This window comes from Plecotus auritus (genome assembly GCF_963455305.1).
Source record: "Plecotus auritus genome assembly, chromosome: 3".
In the NCBI taxonomy this organism is placed as follows: Eukaryota; Metazoa; Chordata; class Mammalia; order Chiroptera; family Vespertilionidae; genus Plecotus; species Plecotus auritus.
Genome location: NC_137772.1, coordinates 112,474,023 through 112,498,816, shown reverse-complemented (window position 1 = coordinate 112,498,816; position 24,794 = coordinate 112,474,023). Strand labels below are relative to the sequence as shown.

The following is a 24,794-nucleotide window of genomic DNA, read 5'->3' as shown; positions in this document are numbered from 1 at the left end:
TTGGGCCAGGGATCAACCAGAAGTACTGACGTCATCAAGGTATGGGGCCATGTGGACAGCCAGAAATGATGATGAGGCCTAGTTGTTGGCCTGGGCCAAGTGAACAGTCAGAAGTATTGAGGTGGACAAGGGCTTGCTGCCAGGTCAACAGCTGGAAGTGGTCAAGTGTAAAGGCTGGTAGAGCCATGTGAATGCTTTGGAGGATTTCAAGAGGTTGCAAATGCCCCAACTTCCTGTGGTCTATACCAGCCTTGGGCAAACTGCGGCCCGTGGGCCGTATCCAGCTGTGCTATTCGGTTCTCTTGCTCTCCCCTCCGCTCCTTTACTTTGAATTTATATTAGTTCACACAAACACTCCATCCATGCTTTTGTTCCGGCCCTCCGGTCCAGTTTAAGAACCCATTGTGGCCCTCGAGTCAAAAAGTTTGCCCACCCCTGGGAAGGCAGCTAGAATTTACCTCTCCTCAAGGAAGGACATTCCCCACGAATTAAGCAAAAAGCTGGCCCTCAGTTCACTGCGAACTGTAAGTGACACTGGAGGGGGCAGGTCTCTGCTCCCTTTATGGAAAGGGTTTTCAGAACCTCAACACTGCTTTTTTCTGTATTTTAAAGCCCACAGGCAGGGCTGTCAGAATCGCAGGTCACTACAGGGTTAGATGCTTCCTTGTTGGGGACTATGGGGGGTCCCTGGGCTCATGGAGGCCTAGGGTTGTCTTAAAGGAGTGCTTTCCGGCCCCCTGTTTGCCACCGTCCCACCGGGGAAGATGCAGTCTGTGAGCAGAAGGTGACCTGAGCCTGTGTGTGTTTGGCCCTTAAGCCAACTTCCAGAGAATGCGAAGTCACCCCTCATTTTAGAAGCTAAGTAGCCGGCCAGTGTGGCTCATTGGTGAGGCGAACAAGGGCCTCAGGAACAGCGGAAATAATCATGTGAACAAGGGTTGGGGTCAGGTGACCAGCTTAAACTGGTCATATCATCAATGGGTAGGGGCCAGGTGGAGAGCCGGAAGTGCAGAGGTCACCAAGGATATGGTCTGGCCCAGGTGAGCAGCTGGAAGTGTTCTGGTGGATAAGGGGTTGGGGCCCGGGTACAGGCCGGGAATTCTGACATCATCAATCGGACAAGCCATCTTTTCAGCCAGAAGTTTTGATGAACCCCAGTGGTTGGGCTTGGCCCAGTAAACAGCTAGAAGTGCTCAGGTGGCCAATGACTTGCTGCCAGGTCAACAGATGGAATTTGAATTTACTCACCTCAGGCGGCTTTCTTTCTGATGACTCATAAAGAATGTAGCGGCATGTCAGGTTTCCCTTGTCTGGCTGTCAAGACCACTGAGAAATGTCTTTGGGGTTCTGGTACTTCATCAGGTGGTACCTCCCCTTAGAGATCCTCATGGCCTGGCAGCCAGGTGGGCAAGGCTGTCCATCCAGACATCTGAGACCTGGTGCCAGCAGGCACCTGTCTCTTATCTTGCTGGGGCCTCCAAATGTTGTATTATAAATCAGCAAGCTAGACAAGACACCATAATGGGTCAGTTAGTTAGGAAACATCTTTATTTCACACAGGTTCAGAGCAGAATACCTCTGTCAAATTCTGAACAAACACAGGAAGGAGTATTCCCTTTTTATGTCATTCTTGGTCTTTGTGTAAGTTATTTTTGCAGATATCTTGTAACCTTGAGTATATATCATATCTAACAAACACCTGTCATATCTATACAACTTGTAACCTTGAGTACATATCATATCTATAGAGACACCTGGTATGGGAGTGCATATCAGTATCAGTGTATCAGCCCCTTACGTTGGATGGCTAGTTTGGAAGGTAAGGCAGTTAAGTTTATCTTTCCTATTATTTAAGCTAAAAAGCAAAGTTATTTTACAGAATAAGAGACCATCTAAAAATGACGGAGTTGACTTACAGAGCAAGGGACTATCTAAAAATAGAGAATTTCAAATAGCAGGTTTTCCAAAGGAGGAATTACTATTATGCTTCACTCTTACATTTCCCAAAGCGTTTTATATACCAAACTAGTGACCCGGTGAACAAAATTAGTGCACATTAAAAGGGGATTAATTAGAGGAAATAATTTAATATTGCTATTTGCTCTTTCTCTATAATAGAAGTGTCAGAGATAAAACAAAATTAGTAAAATGTATATGAAAACCTTCCTCCTGTCAGAATCTGGAGCTCACCACAGGACCCAGAGTCAAGTCCCCGCCCACCCACATTCACCTCAAAATCACGTGAGACCCAGACCCGGCCCCCCCCCCCATTGGGCTAGATCCAGACCCAGACAGTCCCACCCATGTCAAGCCTTGCCAGAAAGGGGGTGCAGCTTCAGGTCCCTTTGGCCGGTGCCAGGAGGGGCGTGGCCTGAGGTCCCCTAGCCCAGACAGGGGCGGAGGCGTGCCTTAAGGTCCTCCATCAAGCCCTGCCAGTTGTGGGATATGGCCGGAGATCCCCTGTCAAGCCCTGCTGGGTGGGGGCCATGGCCTGATGTCCCCCGTCATGCCCTGTCAAGTTAGGGGGGTGCAGCCTCAGGTCCCTCGGCCTAGCACCGGGAGGGGGGGCGCAGCCTCAGGTCCCCCATCAAGCCCCACTGGCAGGGGGACACAGCCTCAGGTGCCCTCTCAAGCCCCACTGGGCTGGTGCGTGGCCTGAGTTCCCCTGACCCAGCACTGGGAGTGCACCTTTGGGTCCCCCATCTAGCCCCGCTAAGTGGGGGGCATGGCCTGAGGTCCCCTGTCAAGCCCAGCCAGGCAGGGGGGCGCAGCCTCTGGTCCTCTGGCCTGGTGCTGGGGCGGGAGGTGTGGTCTGAGTTCCCCTGTCAAACCCTGCTGGGTTGGGGGCATGGCCTGAGGTCCCCCAGCCTGGTGCTGGGGCGGGGGGAGCAGCCTGAGGTCCCCTAGCCCAGCATCAGGACAAGAAGCGCACCTTGAGGTCCCTTGTCAAGCCTCGCCGGGTGGGGGGCATGGCCTGAAGTCCCCTGTCAAACCCCACCTGGTGCGGGGCGCGGCCTGAGGTCCCCTGGCCTGGTATTTGGGCTGGGGGAGCACCCTGATGTCCCCTACCCCAGCACCAGGATGGGAAACGCACCTTGAGGACCCCTGTCAAACCTGCTGGTTGGGTGGCGCAGCCTGAGGTCCCCTGTCAAGCCCTGCCGGGTGGGGGGTGTGGCCTGAGATCCCCTGTCAAGCCCACGGTGGCGGGGGAGGGCGTAACCTCAGGTCCCTGCTGATAGTTCGTTAAGGCTTTTTATGGAAACTTGTCCTCAGCTGTGGGTGCAGCCATCTTTGTGAAGGAGTGATGGTCAATTAGCATATTCCCTCTTTATTAGATAGGATGTTTCCTCATTGTTTTTCACATTCATTTGTGTGTGAATTAATTGAACAGAATAGAAGGTTTAGTAAGTTACCTAAATCTGTCAGTAAATTTTGTAAGACAAAGAGGTCTCCTTAGATCAGTTGTGACAATGTGCCTTATAAAATAAGTGGTGTTGGGACATGGGGAAAACAGCAGGTCACAGATACAGGACAACCAGCAGGATTTTTTCTGATTTGAGAGATGGAGTGGACATTAGTGAGCATTTCCTGTGGGACCACTTTTCATGAGCATATACTCCAGGCTGAACACCAGAATTCTGGAGTGCACTGCTTACCTGAGCCGCGTGGTCCCATCTTACAGTCTCTTTGGAGGCAGAGCCAAGGTGCTGAGGCTTGGACTGTCAGCAATGAATGAACGACACTATAAAACAGGAGAATTTTGCCTGACCGGTGCTGCTCAGTGGTTAGAGGGACAGCCCACACTGGGAAGAGTTGCAGGTTTGATTCCCAGTCAAGGGCATGTACCCCGGTTGCAGGTTTGATACCCCATGAGTATAGGAGGCAACCAATTGATGTGTCTCCCTCACATTGATTTTTCTCTCTTTTTCCTGATCCCTCCCTCCCTTCCACTCTCTAAAAGATCAATGGAGAAAATATCCTCAGGTTGAGGATTAACCAGAAAAAAGGTGTTTTTTTCCAAGTTACAAAAGGAAAACCCTGAGAAATCTGTTCTGTGTTAAAAAGAACATTGCTTGTAAATCTTAGAACCAGGCTCAGGTAGATTCCAGGGACCCCAAGCTTTAGGGTTTCCCTTTCTCATAACTGCTGGGATTGTACAGGAAGAGGTGCAGATTATGAAAGGAGTCACTTCGGGCTAAAAAATTAGGAAAATTTTTTATTCTCTTTAGTCTAAGAGACCAGGCTTGGTGAGCAAAGGAAAAACTTGTGCATGAAATTCATGCACTGTGAGGGGGGTGTTTCCTCAGCCCAGCATGCTCCCTCTCGCAGTCCAGGAGCCCTTGGGGGATATCTGACTGAGGGACCTAAGCTGTCAGTTGGACATCCCTAGCACTGCTATGGAGGCAGGAGAGGCTCCCGCCAGCACTGCTGCACTGGCCAGCAGTGAGCCCAGCTACTGGCTGAGCGGCTCTCCCACTGTGGGAGCACACAGTCCACCAGGGGGCAGCTCTTGTGTTGAGCATCTGCCCCCTGGTGGTCAGTGCGCATCATAGCGACCAGTCATTCTGCCATTCAGTTGATTTTCATATTAGTCTTTTATAATATAGGACTAGGGGGCTGGTACATGAAATTCATGCACTGGGGGTTGGGGGTAACCCTCAGTCCAGCCTGCGCCCTCTCCAATCTGGGACATTCCTCTCACAATCCAGGACTGCTGGCTTCCAACTGCTCCCCTGCCTACTTGCCTGATTGCCCCTAACTGCTTCTGCCTGCCAGCCTGATCACCCCCTAACCACTCCCCTGCCAGCCTGATCGATGCCTAACTGCTCCCCTGCCAGCCAATCACCACCAATTGCCCTCCCCTGCTGGCCTGATTGCCCCCACTACCCTCCCCTGCAGGCCTGGTCGCCACCAACTGCTCTCACCTGCCAACCCGATTGCCCCCAACTGCCCTCCCATGTCCGGCCAGGTCGCCCCCAACTGCCCTCCCATGCTGGCCATCTTGTGGTGGCCATCTTGTGACCACACGGGGGCGGCCATCTTGTGACCACATGGGCGAGGCCATCTTGTGACCACATGGAGATGGCCATCTTGTGTGAGGGTGTGATGGTCCATTTGCATATTACCTGTTTATTATCTAGGATTATCCCATGTTTTCCTCTAGAACATTTTTCCTAAAATGAAAATGGCTTTCTGTGTGCCATTTACTTAAGCAATAAAATACAGAGTTAATTCAAAATTCTACCCCAAGAGTTAAAAAAAACTGCTATCATTTTAAGTATATCTCCCTTCAGACATCTCTACGTGTGCAAATTTCCTTTCTTCTGTTTTATCTCTATATAATTTACTATTTTAGGTTCTTAATATGCATGCAAAACATGTAAATTTTCAACTTTTATTCCTAGTATGTGCATTTATGAGTGCACATTTTTTTATTAGTTTTGGTATGTGGTATTATCATTTAGTTCAACTTATTTTCTACCTTGAATTGTGATGTATTTTGGGGGTTAGAAGTGTATTTGAGAACTTTTATTTTTATTTTTATTTAAGAAATCTTTATTGCTTAGATTATTACAATTGTTTCTCCTTCCCCCCCCATAGCTCCCCTCCATCCAGTTCCCACCCCACCCTTTGCCCTTACCTCCCCCCACACTGTCCTCATCCATAGGTGTACGATTTTTGTCCAGTCTCTTGCTGCACCCCCCCATACCCTTTTCCCCTTGAGAATTATCAGTCCACTCCCTTTCTATGCCCCTAATTCTATTATATTCAGCAGTTTATTCTGTTCCTCAGATTTTTAATTCACTTGATTTTTAGGTTCACTTGTTGATAGATATGTATTTGTTGTTCATAATTTTTCTCTTTACTTTTTTCTTCTTCCTCTTCTTAAAAAATACCTTTCAGCATTTCATATAATACTGGTTTGGTGGTAATGAACTCCTTTAGCTTTTTCTTATCTGTGAAGCTCTTTATCTGACCTTACATTCTGAATAATAGCTTTGCTGGGTAGAGTAGTCTTGGTTGTAGGTTCTTGCTATTCATCACTTTGAATGTTTCTTGCCACTCCTGTCTGGCCTGCATAGTTTCTGTTGAGAAATCAGCTGACAATCGTATGGGTACTCCCTTGTAGGTAACTAACTGTTTTTCTCTTGCTGCTTTTAAGATTCTCTCTTTGTCTTTTGCTCTTGGCATTTTAATTATGATGTGTCTTGGTGTGGTCCTCTTTGGATTCCTTTTGTTTGGGGTTCTGTGCGCTTCCTGGACTTGTAAGTCTATTTCTTTCACCAGGTGGGGGAAGTTTTCGGTCATTATTTCTTCCAATAGGTTTTCAGTATCTTTCTCTCTCTCTTCTTCTGGCACCCCCATAATTCTGAAGTTGGTACACTTGAAGTTGTCCCACAGGCTTCTTACACTATCTTCAACTTTTTGGATTCTTTTTTCTTTTTTTTGCTTTTCCGGTTGAGTGTTTTTTGCTTCTTTGTATTTCAAATCTTTGACTTGATTCTTGCGTTCCTCTAGTCTGTTGTTGGGTCTCTGTATGATATTTTTTATTTCAGTCAGTGTATGTTTAATTTCTAGTTGGTCCTTTTTCATATCTTCGAGGGTCTCGTTATATTTATCGGCCTTTTGTAGGATATTCTTGAAAAGCCTTATAACCGTGGTTTTGAATTCTATATCCAGTCGTTTGTTTTCCTCCATTTCTTTCGTTTGTGATCTGTTTCTTCATCTTCCCACTATTCACTGCTTCCCTGAGTTGGTAGGGTAGCTTTGTGTGCTAGGTTTCCTATATGGCCCAGTTGGTCGGCCTCCCCAGTTAACCTGAGGTGGACACGCTTGGTGCACCCCTTGGTGGACTGTGTGTACAGCCTTGTTGTAGTTAAGTCTTGATTGTTGTTGGTATCACTGGGAGGAATTGAGCTGCAGGCCAGTTGGCTGTTAGGATCATCTGTGTCTACACTGGGAGATTTTTGATGCTGGAGACAGCCTTCTAGGATTAGCCTTGCCAGTTTGCAAAAGCCTCTGTGCTCAGCTTGGAAGGGGTGGAGTCTCAGGGTGGAACAGACAGTCTTGGCTTCCCATCAGCCCTGCCCTTGCACGCGAGTCTCCAGACCTCTGCCTCCCACGGTTCCCGAGTTTCTGCCTTACAGTCCAGATTTCCCCCGTAAGAGCGTGGGTCCCCAGGGGCTCGCCCGGAACTGCGGTTCAGTGCAGTCAGAACTGGGGTTCAGTGCATTCAGGAGCTTCCGACTCCCTTCTGCTAGGGATAGCCTGTGGTAACCTCCGCAGTCAGTCTTTGTGCGCACTCGCGCCTCCAGGCCCCTGCTGCCACGGCTCCCCTGAGTCTCCGAATCTCCGAATCTCCATGTGCCTTTCTCTCTACCTGACAGTCCAAACTCCCCCTCTATGAGCCTGGGTCCACAGGGTTTCACCTGGAACTGAGGTTCAGTGCAGTTGGAACTGGGGTTCACTGCAGTCGGGGGCTTCCTTCCCCCTCCTGCCAGAGAAAGCCAACCAGGCACTATGCCGCCCTTCCTCTCTGCACGTGCGTGTCTCCGTACCTCAGCTCTTGCCACTCCTTCTCCGTGAGCTTTCCTCTTTCCTTCTAGTTGTAGAATTTCCACTCAGCCAGCTTTCCTGTGGTTCTGGATGGTGTCCGTTTTGTCTTTAAGTAGTAGTTTTGAAATTGTTGTGCGGGGCAGCAGTTTAGGTGCTTACCTATGCCGCCATATTGGTTTCTCCTGTATTTGACAACTTTTAAATATAAGGAGTTTCTAGGTACTTCAGTTCCTGATTTCTAGATTAACTACAATGACAACAAGAAACATATTGTATATAATTTCAATTCTTTGAAGTTAGTTGAAACCTGCTTCATAGTCCAGCAGGTTCACTTGAAAAATAATTGAAATGCCCCTCCACTGCCATCTCGTGTGCATCTTGGGAGTAGCACCTCAGTGCAGGTCAGCAGGACAAGGGGGTGGCTATAGTGGAGCATCTCTAAGTACTAAATGAAATGGTATTTAGGAGTGTATTTCAGAACTTTTAAAACTAAGAACTTTCCTATCATCAACAAATCAACAAAAGACAAGTGCTGGCAAGGATGTGGAGAAAAAGGAACCCTCTTGCACTGCTGGTGGGAATGCAGACTGGTGCAGCCACTGTGGAAAACAGTATGGAATTTCCTAAAAAACTTAAATATGAAACTCCCATTTGACCCAGTAATCCCACTTCTAGGGCTATATCCCAAGAAATCAGAAACACCAATCAGAAAAATTATATGCACCCCTATGTTCACAACAGCACAATTTACAATAGCTAAGATTTGGAAACAGCCTAAGAGCCCATCACCAGATGAGTGGATTAGAAAACTATGGTACATTTACAAAATGGAATACCATGTAGCTGTAAAAAAGAAAGAACTCTTACCATTCACAATAGCATGGATGGACCTGGAGAGCATTATGCTGAGAGAAATAAGCCAGTCGGAGAAAGATAAATATCACATGATCTCACTTATTTGTGGAATATAATGAACAAAATAAACTGATGAATAAAAATAAATCCAGATACTTAGAAGCATCAAACAGACCGTCCAACCTCAGAGGGAAGGCAGGGGGGTGGGGGGAAGGGGAGTAATCAACCAAAGGACTTGTATGCATGTGCAACTTGGGAATAATACCTTAGTGCCTTTCAGCAGGAAAGGTTGTTGGGTACAGTGGGTTATCTGATTGTTGAATGCAGTTTGCTGCTCAGGTTGTTGAAGTGCTTTACATCCTTACTAAAGTCTTGGTGTGAGGCTATTGAAAGAGGTATGCTCTATCTCTGAATGAGAGAGGAGTGTTAAACTTATTACAATTATAAATGTATCTAGTTTCCTTTGTAGCTCTCTTCTATGTACTTTGATTTCATGTTATGAAGTGCTTGTGAATTTGGATATTCCTGGTAAAATGAAATTATTGATATGAAGTGCTCTTTATTTATAGTAATGCTTTTTGCCTTCAAGTCTCCTGTGTTATCATATACTTTTTATTTGGTTTATGTTTGCTTAATATATTTTATTCCATTCTTTTACTTTGTACCCTTAGGTTTTCGATAGCTTTCAGTTTTTATATTAGTTATGAGTAAAATGAGTTAATTTTTGGTTCAATATTTTTTCCCATTCAGTTGTTCCAACACTCTTTATTATATAATGCATATTTTCCCACTGACCTAAGGAGATATTTTTATTTTACCAAAATTCCATATGTATTTGAGTCTATTACTGGACTTTGTTTTCTGTTCCATCAGTTTATCTATTCACAGGACATTATCCAAGTTTTTTAATTACTGTAGCTTTATAACACAACTAGAGGCCTGATGCATGAAGATTTGTGCAAGAATGGGCCTTCCTTACCCTGGGTGTCGGCACTGCCTTCGCTCTGGAGCTGCCTTTTTGCTCTGGCCTGAAGCTGCTTTTCTGCCTTGCCACACTGCCCAGATGCCTGGAGTGGCCAGGGCAGTGCAGAACACCTGCATCATCTCCATGGCAATGATGTAAGTGTCCTGCCCCACCCCCGGCTGCTTGGCGCCTGCAAATTAACCCGCCATCTTTGCTGGTTTAATTTGCATACTCACTCCTGATTGGCTGGTGGGCATCACAAAGGTATGGTCAATTTGCATCTTACTCTTTTATTAGTGTAGATACATTATTCTATCTGTTTGGGTAGCTTTCATTCATTCATTTTTTTTTTCAGAATTGTATTTCAAAATATTTTTTTTTAATTTCAGAGAGGAAAGGAGAGGGAGACAGAGAAACATCAATGATGAGAGAGAATCATCGATCAGCTGTCTCCTGCATGCTCCCCACTAGAGAGATCAAGCCTGCAATCAGGACATGTGACCTGACCAGGAGTCAAACTGTAACCTCCTTATTTATGGGTCAAGCACTGAGCCATGCTGGCCAGGCCAGAATTTTCTTTTACATTTTTCATTTTAACATGTGAATTTAAATGAGCTTGTTTTGGTATTAAAAATCTTGCTGATACTTTAATCAAACCATACTTAATTTATAATCAACATTGGTAGATTGATATCATTATGGTTTGTTGTTGTTTTTTTTTTTTTTTTTTACCCAAGAATACGATGTTACTGTCCAGTTGTTCAATTGTCAGTTATTGGGTAGCATTTAAAAATTTTATTTATACAGATTGTGCACATTTTTGTTAAGATCATTCCTAGGCATCTTATGTTTTGTTGCCATTGTACATTTTCTTTGATTATATATTTCATGTACTGTTTTAAAGGATATGTATTTATATGCATGTTATCTCTCTCTTCCTCTCTGAAATAAATTAAAAAATATGAAATGAGTAAGATTATTGATTGTTAGTAAAAAAATCAATATGAACTTTTGTTTCTTCACCATATAAGCAAGTATTCAGACATTTTGGGAGTACATGTCTATCACCATTTCCTGAACAAAGATTTTTTTTAAAATATATGGTAATACTGATTTTCAGAGAGAGAGGAAGGGAAAGGGAGAGAGAGACTGAAACATTGATGAGATAGAGATATCACTTCAATCGGCAGCCTCCTGCATGCCCCCTTCTGGGGACTGAACCCACAACCCTGACATGTGCCCTGACCTGGAATCAAACCAGCAACCTCTTGGTGCCTGAGAGAATACTCAATCCACTGAGCCACACCAGCCAGACTGAACTGAGATTTAACAATTACACTAAAGTAGCTTATTCTCAACTGAATGATTATGTCAATGAATGCGGAACAACCTACTAATTTATCTTGTGGATATAAAATTTTATTTAAAGTTTCAAAGGTGGGAGCGCAGCATTGGACTTGTAAGGATATAGGCTGCTTGAGGAAGGGGGCAGGCAGACCACCTTGGACAGCGCTGGAATTGGTCATGCTGAGTAGAGGTAGGAAATAGGTGGCCAACCAGTTCGTTTGGCTGCAGCTGGCCACTGGGTAAGATGCGCTTTCATTCCTCTCTGAGAGCCGGCCCATTTTATCCAGTTGGGTCAACATGGATTTCAGGGAAATTCTCATGATAGCTTCTAAAGGATAAGGAACCAACAGCATAAGGAAAAGGTATAGTTTGGCAGTGGGTCCTCCCAAAAAAGACCCCAAAGTTAAGGGTGTCCAATCAGTAGCATACAAGCTTTTCTCAGAAGAAAAGTGGAGGAGCTCGGACAAAAAGCCTTAGAGAAAAAAAGGAGAAAAGAAGAACTAGTGAAAAAGTGAATTGAGCTAAAACATGAGAAGAAATCAAGAGCTATGGCCAAGAGGACAAAGGACAATTTCCATGGTTAAATGGGATTCCTGTTTAGGAAAAGTCATAGAAAAGACAGGCAATGGAAAGCCACTAGACAGGGAACAGACCAAGAGTATGAAATGGAAGAATTCTTAGAATACAATCAAGCAGCATCAGAGCAAGAACCTCCTCCAAAAGTTGAAAGTAAACCAAAGGTCCCCCTTAAAAGTGCCCCACCATCATGAACTTCACTGACCTACTCAGGCTGGCTGAGGAAAAGCAGGATGATGTGAGAGTCCATGTCCCATATGGTTCTGGGTTTGGGATCTGGAGAAGGGCTGTGGGCAAATGATGAGACAAGACAAGAAATCATAATTTGGAATTAATGGGGGCCAGGCGCAGAGTCCAATGCAAGGGCAAGGACTTCACTAGTGCCCAGGTCCTGCCAGCCTTTTATTCAATTTTAGATACACATATTGCCCTTAGGCAGGCAATTCCGGTAACAGACAGACTATCTTAAAGGTCAGTAAATATTAGTAAAGATTTCCTTTGAGTCTCTTTGGTCAGGAAATTGCTTGAGCCACCATTGTCTCAGCTATACAATCAGTGCACAGCTTTGGCCCTTGCCAGAGCTCAAGTTTCACGAGCCTTCTGCATTCCTTGTTTACACTTTTCTGATAAGGAAGGCAATGGGTAGCTTCCAATATCTCTCCCCTTCTCTTTTTCTTAATAAATGCTGAAAAGTGAATGCCACCTGAAGGGTTCAAGTCCTTTTAAGACTCTTCATTCCACATCTGCAGACTAGAAATAAACATGAGTAAAAAATGAGATAAGCAATAATGGTTATGCTGAGAGGCAAATGTAAGGAGATCCAGTGGAAGAGATTAAATTCTTTCATGTCTTTTTCAAATTTCTGCCAGACATCTAAGGAATTAGTTTGTAAGTTTGCCTGGGATAATTGTACAATGTGCTGTTGTAATTCTAAATTATCAAGGGTTGTGTTATCTTTACCCCAAGCACCAAGGTGATTTTTTATTGATTCCCAATAGGGAATGGGGGGGGGATATAACACAAATCTGGGAAAAATTATAATGACACTACAAAGATATTCTTTGCTCTAAGCTGTGGATTTTATCACCCATCCACAAGACTGTAGACTTTAATGCTGATAATTCTATCTCAAACTGGCTATCAATTCTTTTTTGTATAGACCGGTTGTACAAACTGAAAAGTTTGAACAGTTTGTACCATGGATGAAGCAGCAATTCCCACAGAAGTAAGTAACATTACAAGGGCAAAGAGTCCTGCAATTAACATTTCAGGAAATCTTCTTTTGTCTTTTTAATATTTTTACCAGATCATGTAACATTTAGTAGGTTTGATGAGATTCCCAAGGCTCGGTTAGGTTAGTAGGAAACTAAGCAAAAGCTGGTTGTTTTAAAATCATGAGGGAATCCTTTTGGAATGTAAAATTAATACAATGGGATGGTGTGCAGCCTGTGTATGACACCTCATACAGATGGCTTGTAATATTAAGGTGCATCTGGATGGGGCCTGAGAGGAGTACAAATGGATCAAATACACAGGTGGTGGCAAATACTGTCTTATTGGGAGTTCCCCATAAGATATGAATGGAATTATCTGAGCTATGGTTAAAACTATACTATTTAATAGGTGCAAGTGCAGCAGCTCATTTCCATTATGTATTTTGTAGGGGCCAATTGTCATGTTGAAATTGAGATCCAACAAATCCTCCTCCATGCCATGAAATGGAGTGATTAGCTTCAACATATAGATAGGATGCGTTCCCCTTCCATTTTAGGGTGCGATTGTTAATATACGCTAACCCATAGGGGCTCCAATCCACAAAGGAAAAACTGTTATTAAGTTTGCTGCTGGTGGGGTGGTCACTATAACAGTGTTGTCAATTAATTTCTTCCTCGGTGGGGTGCCATTCATAAGACTTTTTACATAACGGCTTAGTGTGTGAGCGGGTGTCTTATTAAAGTTACATGTTCTGCACCTCTCCCCAGAGTAAGTAGTGATAATAGATGTATTTGGTCTTTTGCTTCCCCCTCCTTTGGTGTCCATGTTAGCCAGAAGCCTCTTTTTAATTTTACACACAAAGGAGCTGTGGTTTGGTTCTGTGTCATACAAAAGGGAAGCTAGGTGGTGATACCCATGTAATTATACTTTGCCTATATACTTCCTTGCCCAACATGTGGTCCTCCTGGGTGACCAAGGTGTTTGGTGTTATTGGTGACTACGTTAGGCGGGGGATCAGCCCACATAAGGGGTCTTACCCATGGAGGGTCAGGAGCATAAGTCCAAAATACTTCCCCATTTGCCCCGGTAGCATTACCGCACAGCTGATGACTGCTAGCAGGGCAAGAAAGACGTTCTCAGGTGTTCTTGTGGTTCTGGTCTCCTCACAAATTCGATCAGCTTTCTGGACCATCTTCTTCACCATCCCCCAGGTGACCTCTGGGCTCCAATCCACAAAAGAAAGACAAATTACGACAATTTTTATATTATACCCCCTTATTTGTCACGTCCTCCTCCCACTCCTTATCTTCAGTGGGTTGCTTGGGGCTGCTGCTTTCTGTGGCTGGGGTAGTCGATTATCTGCAGCTATAAGGTGTGGCTCCAAGAGCAAGGTCCTCCTCAACCTGGCCAGTTCCTCCCTCGGATCCATGTTGAAGTTTAATATTTCTTGTGGGAATCCACATGGGCTTCGAGAAATTTCCTGGAAATATACAAGCGTAGCCTTGACCAAATGTTAACAGGGGTTGGGTTCCTTCCATAAACCAGACTCGGGATCTTTCCATTTAACCAGACCATTTTCCTTTGGCTTATTCTGACACCAGTTTATTTCCATGGGTGTCTTACCATCGGCATCAGAAATGAAAAAATTTAAAGTAATTAAGGCTTAGTGTAGTCTACCTACAGACAATTTCTCCATATTCCCCCTTTTCTGTTTTTCAAGTTGGGATTTTAGCCTATGATGCTGGTGTTCTATAATTGCCTGTCCCTGTGAATTATATGGTATTCATGTAATGTGCTGAATTTTCCACTTTTTAGAAAATTGCTGGAAATGACAGGTTGTGTAAGCTAGTCCATTGTCAGTTTTAATGATTTTTGGAATGGCCATGACAGCAAAAGCAGCTAGGCAATGATTAATAACCTGTTTTGCCATTTCCCCTGTAGATGTAGTAGCCCATAGGCCCTTTGAAAAGGTATATACAGAGACATGCAATACCTCAAGGTGTCCAAAAGGAGTATAATGTGTTACATCCATTTGCCAGATATGTTCCCTTATCAATCCTCGAGGGTTAATTACTGTATTAGACCCTTGAGGCAGATGTAACATGCAAGTGGGACATTCTCTGATAATCTGTTTTGCCTGCAGTCAAGTGATTGAGAATTGTTTGGACAACATTTTGGCAGGCTGATGTAAAAGCTGATGAGATTCTGAGGCCTTTTTTAATAAAGCAACCAAGTGATCAGCATGTGCATTTCCTTTTGTTATCTGGCCAGGTAATACACTGTGAGCCCTGATGTGAGTGTACAATCTGCTGAACTTGTTTAAATAGTAAAAAATAAACTTTGGTCACTGAAACATTTTAACAGAGCAGTTTCAATTCTATTCACTAGGCCCACAGCATAAGAAGAGCCAGAGATAATATTAAGAAGCTCTTGGAAATCCTGCAATGCAGCCTTAATAGCCTCTAACTCAATTCTTTGTACAGAAGTATGACTGGTCAGCATGACTCGGTCTGAATTCATTGTATGATAGGCAGCTTTACCATTCGATGATCCATCAGTAAAAACAGTTAATACTCCAGGAATAGGTTCCTGCCCAGTATTTTTTGGTATAGAAAGGGGGTATAATATAAAAACGGTCGTAATTTGTCTTTTAATAGGTGACAACTAAGTTCCCCTGAATATCCACTTAGTCCAATTTGCCAATTCAAATCTGTTTGAAATAATATTTCTAATTGCTTCCCAGTGAGGGGAAGGTAAATGCATTGGGGTTCTTCTCCTCTAAGCTGCCTGCAGCGCTTTCTAAGTTGAGGTATCAACTGAGCCATAAGTTCTATATATATAACCTCAGTTTTAGAGGATTGATGCCCTAGGTGGACCCATTCAAAATAGCAGGAGAGTTTTTTGGAAGATGACTCCAGTGGGACTATTTGCAGTAGGGTTCATCTGTCCCAATAAAGGCAATTCAGGCTCTACCCATGCTACTTGGGCTGAGGAGATTGCCTGCTCAATTCTTAGCAACTCCTTCCTAGCTTCATCTGTTAAAGTTCAGGATGAGGAAAGATTAAAGTCACCCCTAAGTATATTAAATAAATTTGTCACTTCTCCTGTAGAGATTTTCAGATAAGGTCTTAACCAGTTAATGCCCCCTAATACTTTTTGAAAGTCAGTTAAAGTTTTAAGGCAATCTTATTTCCACCTTATAAGGCCTAATACATTGGTTTTCAATTATGGTTCCCAGATATTTGAAAGGTGTTTCTTTCTATACCTTTTCTGGAGCAATTTTCACATTGACAAGGTCTGCTCTTCCCATGGACTTGCTAAGAGCAAGTTATCCATGTAATGAATAATGTAACATCAGGAATATTTGTCCCTTAAAGGCTGAACAGCTTGAGCTACATATTTTTGACACTAGGTGGGGCCATTGGCCATTCCTTGAGATAAAAACTTTCCATTGATATCTTTTCATGGGTTCTATATTGTTAATAGCTGGCACTGAAAATGCAAATCTCTGTTTATCTTGAGGTGACAAGGGAATGGTGAAGAAACACTCCTTAAGATCTACTATTATAAGAGACCAATCTAGAGGGATTTGCAAAGGCACTGGAAGTCCAGGCTATAAAGCTTCCATGGTATGCATAGTAGTGTTAACTGCTCTAAGATCATGTAACAATTGCCATTTTCCTGCTGCCTCCTTAGGTATAGTAAATATAGGTGTATTCCAAGGACTATTGGAAGACTCTATGCTCTATTTGTTCCTGTATTAATTCATGAATATGAACTAATTTCTCCTTGGTTAATGGCCACTGATCCACCCATATAGGTCTATCATCTTTCCATTGTATAGCATCTGCATGAGGGTGAGGAGATTGAGCAGTAACCACTCCTCAAAAGGTTGATATCCTAATCCTCGTCTTCCTGAGTTTCCTTTGGCTTGGATGGGCTCTTTAATTCCCTGATTATTTTTTCCTAAGCTTTGACCAGTCTGATATCCCATCTGAGTTATTAACTGCTGTCCTTTGCCGGTAATAATACAAGCTTGTAAACCTTCTAAAACATCCCGGCCCCATAAGCTGACTGCAATCCCAGAGTCTATGTAAAGCTGAAACCATCCTGTCTGTCCTTCTTCATCTTGCCACCTTAACACTGCAGCACTGCGTTGTGTATTATCAGGAACTCTGACCCCCATGATAGAGCTTATAGCTTCTACCATGGACCAACTTGGAGGCCAGAATTCTTTGCTGATAATGCTGACATCCGCTCCAGTGTCTATTAAACCTTTAAACAATTTTCTCTCTCTTCTTAAATTAATCATAGGATGGGTTTTGCTAATTTCATGTATCCAATAGATATCTGAGCTTCCAAATCCTTGTGTTGCTCTTTTCCTATTTATAGCTTTGCCTTGCTGAATAAAAAGTAGAAGTAGTATCTGAGCAATTCTTTGTCCTGAAGTAATTTGCATAATATGATTACATTCTAATATTACCTTAATTTCTCCCTCATAGTCTGAATCTATGACTCCAGGCAGAACAGTTAGTCCATTCAGAGTTTTTCCACTTCTCCCTAAGATTAATCTTAAAGTTCTTGGTGGCACAAGTCCCCAGTTTCCTGTAGGAACAGCTTGCCGAACCATAGTGGGGGTCAAAGTGACCGCTATAGTACTCTTAAGAACTAGGCCTGTGCTCCCTGGAGTGGCTCAGATGAGGGAGTCCACTGTGGGCCTTGCAGGGCAAATTTCCCCTATTGATGATGGGGCTAGGGGGGCCATTTCCCTGTGGTTGGCCATTCCCTATGTCTTCTTCTAATGCCTGCCCATTTTTATGAATTTTCGATCTACATTAACCAACCCAATGGTTTCTCTTCTGACTTCTAGGAAACAGAGAGGTTTAATCTGTTGATTGAATTGGGAGGCAGAATGCTCACGCCTTTCCCTAGATCGCCACCTTGTGTCCTTCTTCGTTGCTTACATTCTTTTTTTAAAATGTCCTGTTCTTCCACAATTATAACACCTTTTATTCCCCACTGTTACAGTGAGTAAGTTTGCTTGAAAAGTGCCTGACCCCACATACTGACATGCTTGAATCATTTCTGTCATGGTACTATTTTTTTCTCAGAGGCGTCAGGGATTTCTTACAATCAGCACTGGCATTTTCATAAGTTAATTGCAGAATTAAAATGTCTCCTGCTGTTTCATGTTGAATCTGTCATCTCACTGCTTGAGTGAGGCAAGCTAAAAAGTCAGAAAAAGACTCTGTAGGCCCCTGCATACATTTACTAAAAGCTCCTTCAGGGTCCCCTTTTGATGGTAAAGCCCACCAAACTCTTCTTCCACAAAGTGTAATTTGCTCACATGCCTGTTGCACATAATTTAGCTGATTTTGCATGTCATTATATTGTCCCAGTCCTTTCAGCATTTCATAAGTTATTTGAGCATTCAACCCGCAGTTTGCATGGGCGTGCTCCTGACATTTGTCCAAAAATTCTCCCTTCCATAGTAAATAATCTGCTCCTTGAGCCAGAGAATACCAATCATAAGGAGCTAAGAATGCTTCGGAAATATTAGTCATAATTTTTCCAGTGAAAGAGCTATAGGACCATTCTGGACTATGCTTTCACGCGAGGCCTTTATCATTTTAAAGTCAAATTTTTCATGCTGTCTTATTATATGATTCACGAGCTGTGGGTCAGCTACTTGTATAATAGGAAAAGTAAGTTGGTCCTCCACCGTCATGTCCTTTAATCTTTCTCGGATAGCTCTTTGCATAGGTGATTCTATTAATGGTGAATTAAATGTTTCAGGATTAGGACATGGAGGTGGAGGGGGCCATGAAGGCCATTCCTCCAATTTTTCTTTTTGCTCCTCTTTAGGAGAGGAAGGTGCAAGGGAGGGAGTTTATCCTCTTTTCTGTTTCTCTAAAAGGCTCTAGCAAATGCAATACCATGTTCCATAAGGAGAAACAATTTGGAGGCAAATTTTTCCCCTGCTGCTGAGGTTTTTTCAGGTTCTGACTAACTCTTTTCCAACATTCAACATCTATTGTACCTTCTTCAAGAAACCAGGGATTATATTCTATAATAACATGCAAAAACTGTAAGAGAATATCTTCTGGCACTTTAATTCCTTTATCCTTAAGCATGCAAACCAAAAGTCTACAATAAAGCTTCTTCCGTTTTGACAAATTCTGCCCCATTAGCCTAGCTAAAAAAAGATGTTCCCACCCTACTTACAGATCTCGACTTCTGCAGCTGGCTGTGGGCTTTGCACGGGGCGAATTTCCCCACCTATCCGGTGAATTCTTTTTCTCCAACTTGCTGGTTAAACTTTGTTTTTCTGCTCCAGGAAAATCTTCTTTTCCGGATATCCATCATTTGAGGTGCCAGATGTGAGAGTCCACGTCTCACATGGCTCAGGGTTCAGGATCTGGAGAAGGGCCGTGGTCAAATGATGAGACAAGACAAGAAATAATAAATTAGAAGTAATAGGGGGCCAGGCAGAGAGTCCAATGCAAGAGCAAGGACTTCACTGGAGCCCAGACTGTGCCAGCCTTTTATTCAGTTTTAGATACACATATTGCCCTTAGTCAGGCAGGCAATTCTGGTAACAGAAAGACTATCTTAAAGGTCAGTAAATATTAGTAAAGATTTACTTTGAGTCTATTTATTCAGGAAATTGCTTGAGCCACCATTGTCTCAACTAAACAATCAGTGCATACCTTTGGCCCTTGCCAAAGCTCAAGGCCTTCTGCATTCCTTGTTTACACTTTTCTGATAGGGAAGGCAATGGGTAGCTTCCAACAGTATGAAGCAGTGGAAATCAAGGTAGTGAAAAAAAAAACAACACAGAAATGTGGCCTTTGATTGCACAAGAACTTAGGGAGTGAAAACTTCTTGAATGAAGACATATGAAAAAGAAGCCTGAAGCAGATGCAGGACTACCTCTGACCATAATGGTGCCCTCTAATACAGAAAGTTTGGGTACAAAACCTAGCAGAGTTTCCAGGGACAAGCATCCTTCTCTCAAAAGGTACTCCCCTTCCTCATGCTGAGAAGAAATCCAGACCCAACACAGATAATAAGAAACATTTAGGTTTGTTTTCATCCAAATCCATGCCAAGAGAGAGGACCAAAGTAGGATCTAGCAACTGTTCCCAAGCCTCACTTTAGAAGGACCATGACAGGCCTGTTTTCAATGGGGCTGGAAAGACCCACTTGAGCACCTTTTCACCACGTGTTCCAAAGACTTCTGCTAAAGGGACTCAGAAATCTTTTATTGAGCACACAACCAAAAAATCTCCTCTCCATCCTAGCCATTCCAGACCTGGACCTGTGGTCTCCCCACATAAGGCTAAGAGTCCAGGTGTCAGGCATTCAGGCAGCAGCTCCAGCCTAGCTCCTGCACAGCCCATCACAGGGAGTCTTCAGCCTATGGTTAGTTCTGGCTCCGTGCCCAGGCACCAGAATGGCAGCTCCAGCTCAGGACCTGAGCGATCAATCAGTGGGACCAAGAGGCCAGCCAGTGACTTAAATCCTTCTGGAAGAAAAGTCAGCAGTACAGGTGGTTCTGGATAACCCATCAGTGGCCCAGGTGGTTCTAGGAAGTCAGTGGTCAGTTCTGGTGACTCTGGGTGGCTTGTGCACAATCCACATAACCGACGACCAATGAGTAGCTCAGTGCCCCCAGGTGGTCAGTCAGTGGCTCTGGGCAATCAGTAAGTGGCACAGTTTCAGCTGGACAGACTGCCAGCAGTTCAGGCCCTAGAAGACCAGTGAGAAGCTTGGGACCTGGGTGAATAGTTAGTAGCTTAGATCCCCCCATAAGCCCAAATGCACTTTTGTCTCAGAATCAATATCTTCTAAGAATATCATTACCCGGCCCACCAATGGACAGATGAATGGAATGAAGCCTTCTTTAGCTGGCTACAGATCTGCCCAACGTTCTCAAGGGTTTCCCTTCCCTGGTGGTTACAAAAGACAGTGAGAATATGAAGAGGAGGAAGATGAGAACTATGACTCCAAAATGGAAGATTTTGTCAAAGATGAAGGAGAATCTCAGGAAGAAATATCTAAGCACATTCTTTGGCTATGACCTAAAAAAATACAAAGATGAATAAGCAAAGAGTTTAAGACCAGTTATGCAAGAGGACTTATAGGAAATGAGATAGGAGGAAGAAGCAATGAAATGCGGAGAGGTCAAGAAGCTGAAAACACATTAGCTGCTGCTTTTATTTATTTATTTATTTATTTATTTATTTATTTATTTATTTTTTAATATATTTTATTGATTTTATACAGAGAGGAAGGGAGAGGGATAGAGAGTTAGAAACATCGATGAGAGAGAAACATCGATCAGCTGCCTCCTGCACACCCCCCACTGGGGACGTGCTCGCAACCAAGGTACGTGCCCTTGACCGGAATCGAACCCGGGACCTTTCAGTCCGCAAGCCGACGCTCTATCCACTGAGCCAAACCGGTTTCGGCTGCTTTTATTTATTTTTGTGAGACACTGGAGACACTCTACTGCAAAGAAGTCCTGCCTTTGGACTGAAGAAGCCCATTATCATTTTAGATTTACTAGTGGCCCAGTGCACGAAATTCATGCACAGGGGTAGGGGGAAGGTTTTAGCCCGGCCTGCACTCTCTCCAATCTGGGACCCCTTGTGGGATGTGAGGGATCGGGACTACACTGGCAGTTGGACATCCCTCTCGCAATCCAGGACTGCTGGCTCATAACCACTTGCCTGCCTGCCTGCCTGCCAACCTGATCACCCCCTAACCACTCCCCTGCTGGCCTGATTGACACCTAACTGCTCCCCTGCTGGCCTTATTACCCCCAACTGCCCTCCCCTGCCGCAACCTGCCTTCTCTGCCAGGACCCGCCTCCTCTGCATGAGGCGGAGGAGATGCTGGATCACCAGGCCTCACCACATGAAGTGGCTGCTGGGACTCACCTCCTCTGTGCACTTGGCCATCTTGTGGCAGCCTCTTGTGGCAGCCATCTTGTGGCAACGTCACATGTGAAGGCCACCTAAACTTTTATTAGTATAGATACTTGGGTCTTCAAGGACAAGGAATGGATACTACACACTGAGTGGCCAGATTATTATGATCTCTGAAAGCACAATTATCTGGCCACTCAGTGTATATATATCCTATCTAATAAAAGAGTAATATGCAAATTGACTACCTCCGCTATACCACAAGCACGCCTGCCAGCCAATCAGGAGCGAGTATTCAAATTAACACAACCAAGATGGCTGCGGCCATGGAGAGAGCAGGAGGCTTGCGTCTCCCTATCAATAGAAGAAGCCAAGATTTCTGCCTGCCCTGGCTGGCTCAGGCCTCCGCTCAAGGCTACAAAGTTTTAATTATAGAAGATAAATAAATCCCAATAAAAATGGCAGCAGCCATGGAGCTGGAGTGAGCAGGAGGCTTGAGTTGCCCCCGGCGATGAAGAAAGCCAAGTTTCCGCAGCCCTAGCCTTCAGTGGCCTCCATTCAAGGCTACAAAGTTTCAATTATAGAAGACAAATAAATCCCAGATACCAGGGCCTCCGCTTGGGTCGCAGGGGGGCGTACCTGCCTGCAAACCACAGGCCCCTCACCCAGGCCGCCCCACACCCCAAGAGACCCCCCACCCTGATCTGGGACACCCTTCAGGGCAAACCAGCCAGCCCCCACCCACGCACCAGGCCTCTGTCCTATCTAAGTCTATCTAATAAAAGAATAATATGCAAATGACCATCACTCTAACACAAGATAGCTGCCCACATGTGGTCAAAGATGATTGCCCCCTTGTGGACACAAGATGGCCGCCACAAGATGGCCAGCAGGGGAGGGCAATTAGGGGTTACCAGGCCGGCAAAGGAGGGAAGTTGGGGGCAACCAGGTTGGCAGGGAATGGCAGTTTGGGGGGAGACACAGGCCTGCAGGGAAGACCAGTTGGGGGGGACCAGACCTGCAGTGGAGGGCAGTTAGGGATCAATCAGGCTGGCAGGGGAGTGGTTAGGAGGTGATCAGGCATGCAGGCAGAAGTGGTTAGGGGCAATCAGGAAGGTAGGCAGGTGAGCAGTAGGGAGCCAGCAGTCCTGGATTGTGAGAGGGATGTCCAACTGCCCATTTAGGCTCGATCCTACCAGGTACCAGGTAGGATTGGGCCTAAACGGGAAGTTGGACCACTCTCGAGGGGTCCCAGATTGAAGAGGGTGCAGCCTGGGCTGAGGGCAGGCCGGGCTGAGGGACACACACCCGCCCCATGCAAGAATTTCATGCACTGGGCCTCTAGTGTGTGTGTGTGTATATACACACACACACACACACACACACACACACACATATATATATGTATGTATACACACACGCATGTGTGTATATATATATATATATATATATATATATATATATATATATATATATATTAAAGGCCCAGTGAGTGTATGAATTTGTGCATTGGTGGGGTCCGGCCAGCTTGGCCAGGGGGAGGGGACATGGGTGGTTGGCCGGCCTGACTGCTGGTCAAGGGGACAATTTGCATATTAGCTTTTTATAAAATAGGATATACATTGAGTGGCCAGATTATTATGGGTTCAGAGATCATAATAATCGGGCCACTCAGTGTATATTTTGAGCATAAAGTGTTTTCAAATACTTTCTAGGGTGAAAGCTGTAGTACAGATGATATAATGCCCAGTGAGTGCTCTTAGGAAGTTAACTGCTCACAGGTGCCAGCCTCGATCCTGATGAGCTATGCACTCTAATGTAGGGCCCATTCAACAGTCAGCCAATCTTCTTTTGTTCTTTGCTATTTTAAAAAGGAAAAAATATTGCCTCTTGACTTCCATAATTCTATTGATGGGTGAGTAGGGCAATGGCTGGCTCCCACTCAAACTTATTTTGTCTTTTTATGAGGAATCTGGCCTTTCCATGAATGTTATCAGCAATAAAGTGACCTGTTCTAATCTATATATTTGGATTGAGAACTTGAAAATGTAGATTAGGTTTTATAATTATACTAGAGGCCTGGTGCCCGAAATTCATGCACGGGGGTGTGTGTCTCTCAGCCCAGCCTGCACCCTCTCCAATCTGGGACCCCTCAAGGGATGTCCAACTGCCCGTTAGGCGTGATCCCGGTAGGATCGGGCCTAAACGGGCAGTTGGACAACCCTCTCACAATCCAGAACTGCTGGCTCCCAACTGCTCACCTACCTGCCTTCCTGATTGCCCCTAACCACTTCTGCCTGCCAGCCTGATCACCTCCTAACCACTCCCCTGCCAGCCTGATCGATGCCTAACTGCTCCCCTGCCAGCCTGTTTGCCCCTAACTGCCCTCCACTTCAGGCCTGGTCACCCCTAACTGCCCTCCCCTGCAGGCCTGGTCCCCCCCAACTGCTCTCTCCTGCAGGCCTGGGTCCCCCCCAACTGCCTTTACCTGCCGAACCTGTCACCCCAAATTTCCCTCCTCTGCCGGCCTGGTCACCCCTAACTGCCCTCCCCTGCAGGCTTGATTGCCCCAACTGCCCTCCCTTGCAGGCCTGGTCTCTCTCAACTGCCTTCCCCTGTTGGCCTGATCGCCCACAACTGCCCTCGCTTGCAGACCTGTTGCCTTCCAACTGCCCTCCCCTGCTGGCCATCTTGTGGCGGCCATCTTGGGTCCACATGTGGGCAGCCATCTTTGACCACATGGGGGCAGCCACCTTGTGTGTTGGAGTGATGGCAATTTGCATATTACTCTTTTATAAGATAGGATAGAGGCCTGGTGCAGGGGTGGAGGCTGGCTGGTTTACCCTGAAGGGTGTCCCGAATCAGGATGGGGGTTCTCTTGGTGCATGGGGCATTCTGGGTGAGGGGCTTGTGATGGTTTGCAGGCTGGCCACGTCCCCCGGTGACACAAGCGGAGGCCCTGGTATCTGGGATTTATTTATCTTCTATAATTGAAACTTTGTAGCCTTGTGCAGAGCCAGGCCTCCTGCTTGCTCCGTGGCTGCCGCCATTTTTTTGGGATTTATTTATCTTCTATAATTGAAACTTTGTAGCCTTGAGTGGAGGCCTAAGCTGGCCAGGGTGTGCAGGAAAGTTTGGCTTCCTCCATTGCCGGGGAAACCCAAGCCTCCTGCTCTCTCCATGGCTGCAGCCATCTTGGTTGGGTTAATTTGCATACTCACTCCTGATTGCCTCATGGGTTTGGCTTGTGGGTGTAGCAGAGGTACGGTCAACTTGCATATTATTCTTTTATTAGATAGGATGGATGTCATCTCTGTGACTTTGAAGTAAAATTCGAGTAAATTATA

The 24,794-nt window shown here is 44.9% G+C and overlaps 1 pseudogene across 1 annotated transcript in view; it reads left to right on the top strand.

The window, feature by feature from the left end:
* LOC308244131 (protein SPT2 homolog) overlaps positions 1-20,724 on the top strand; it is a 65,156-nt pseudogene extending 44,432 nt beyond the window's left edge. Inside the window, exon 2 of the transcript in view lies at positions 20,179-20,724. The product of the transcript in view is annotated as a protein SPT2 homolog (transcript). The remainder of the gene's footprint in view (positions 1-20,178) is intronic.
* The last annotated feature ends 4,070 nt before the right edge of the window (positions 20,725-24,794 follow it).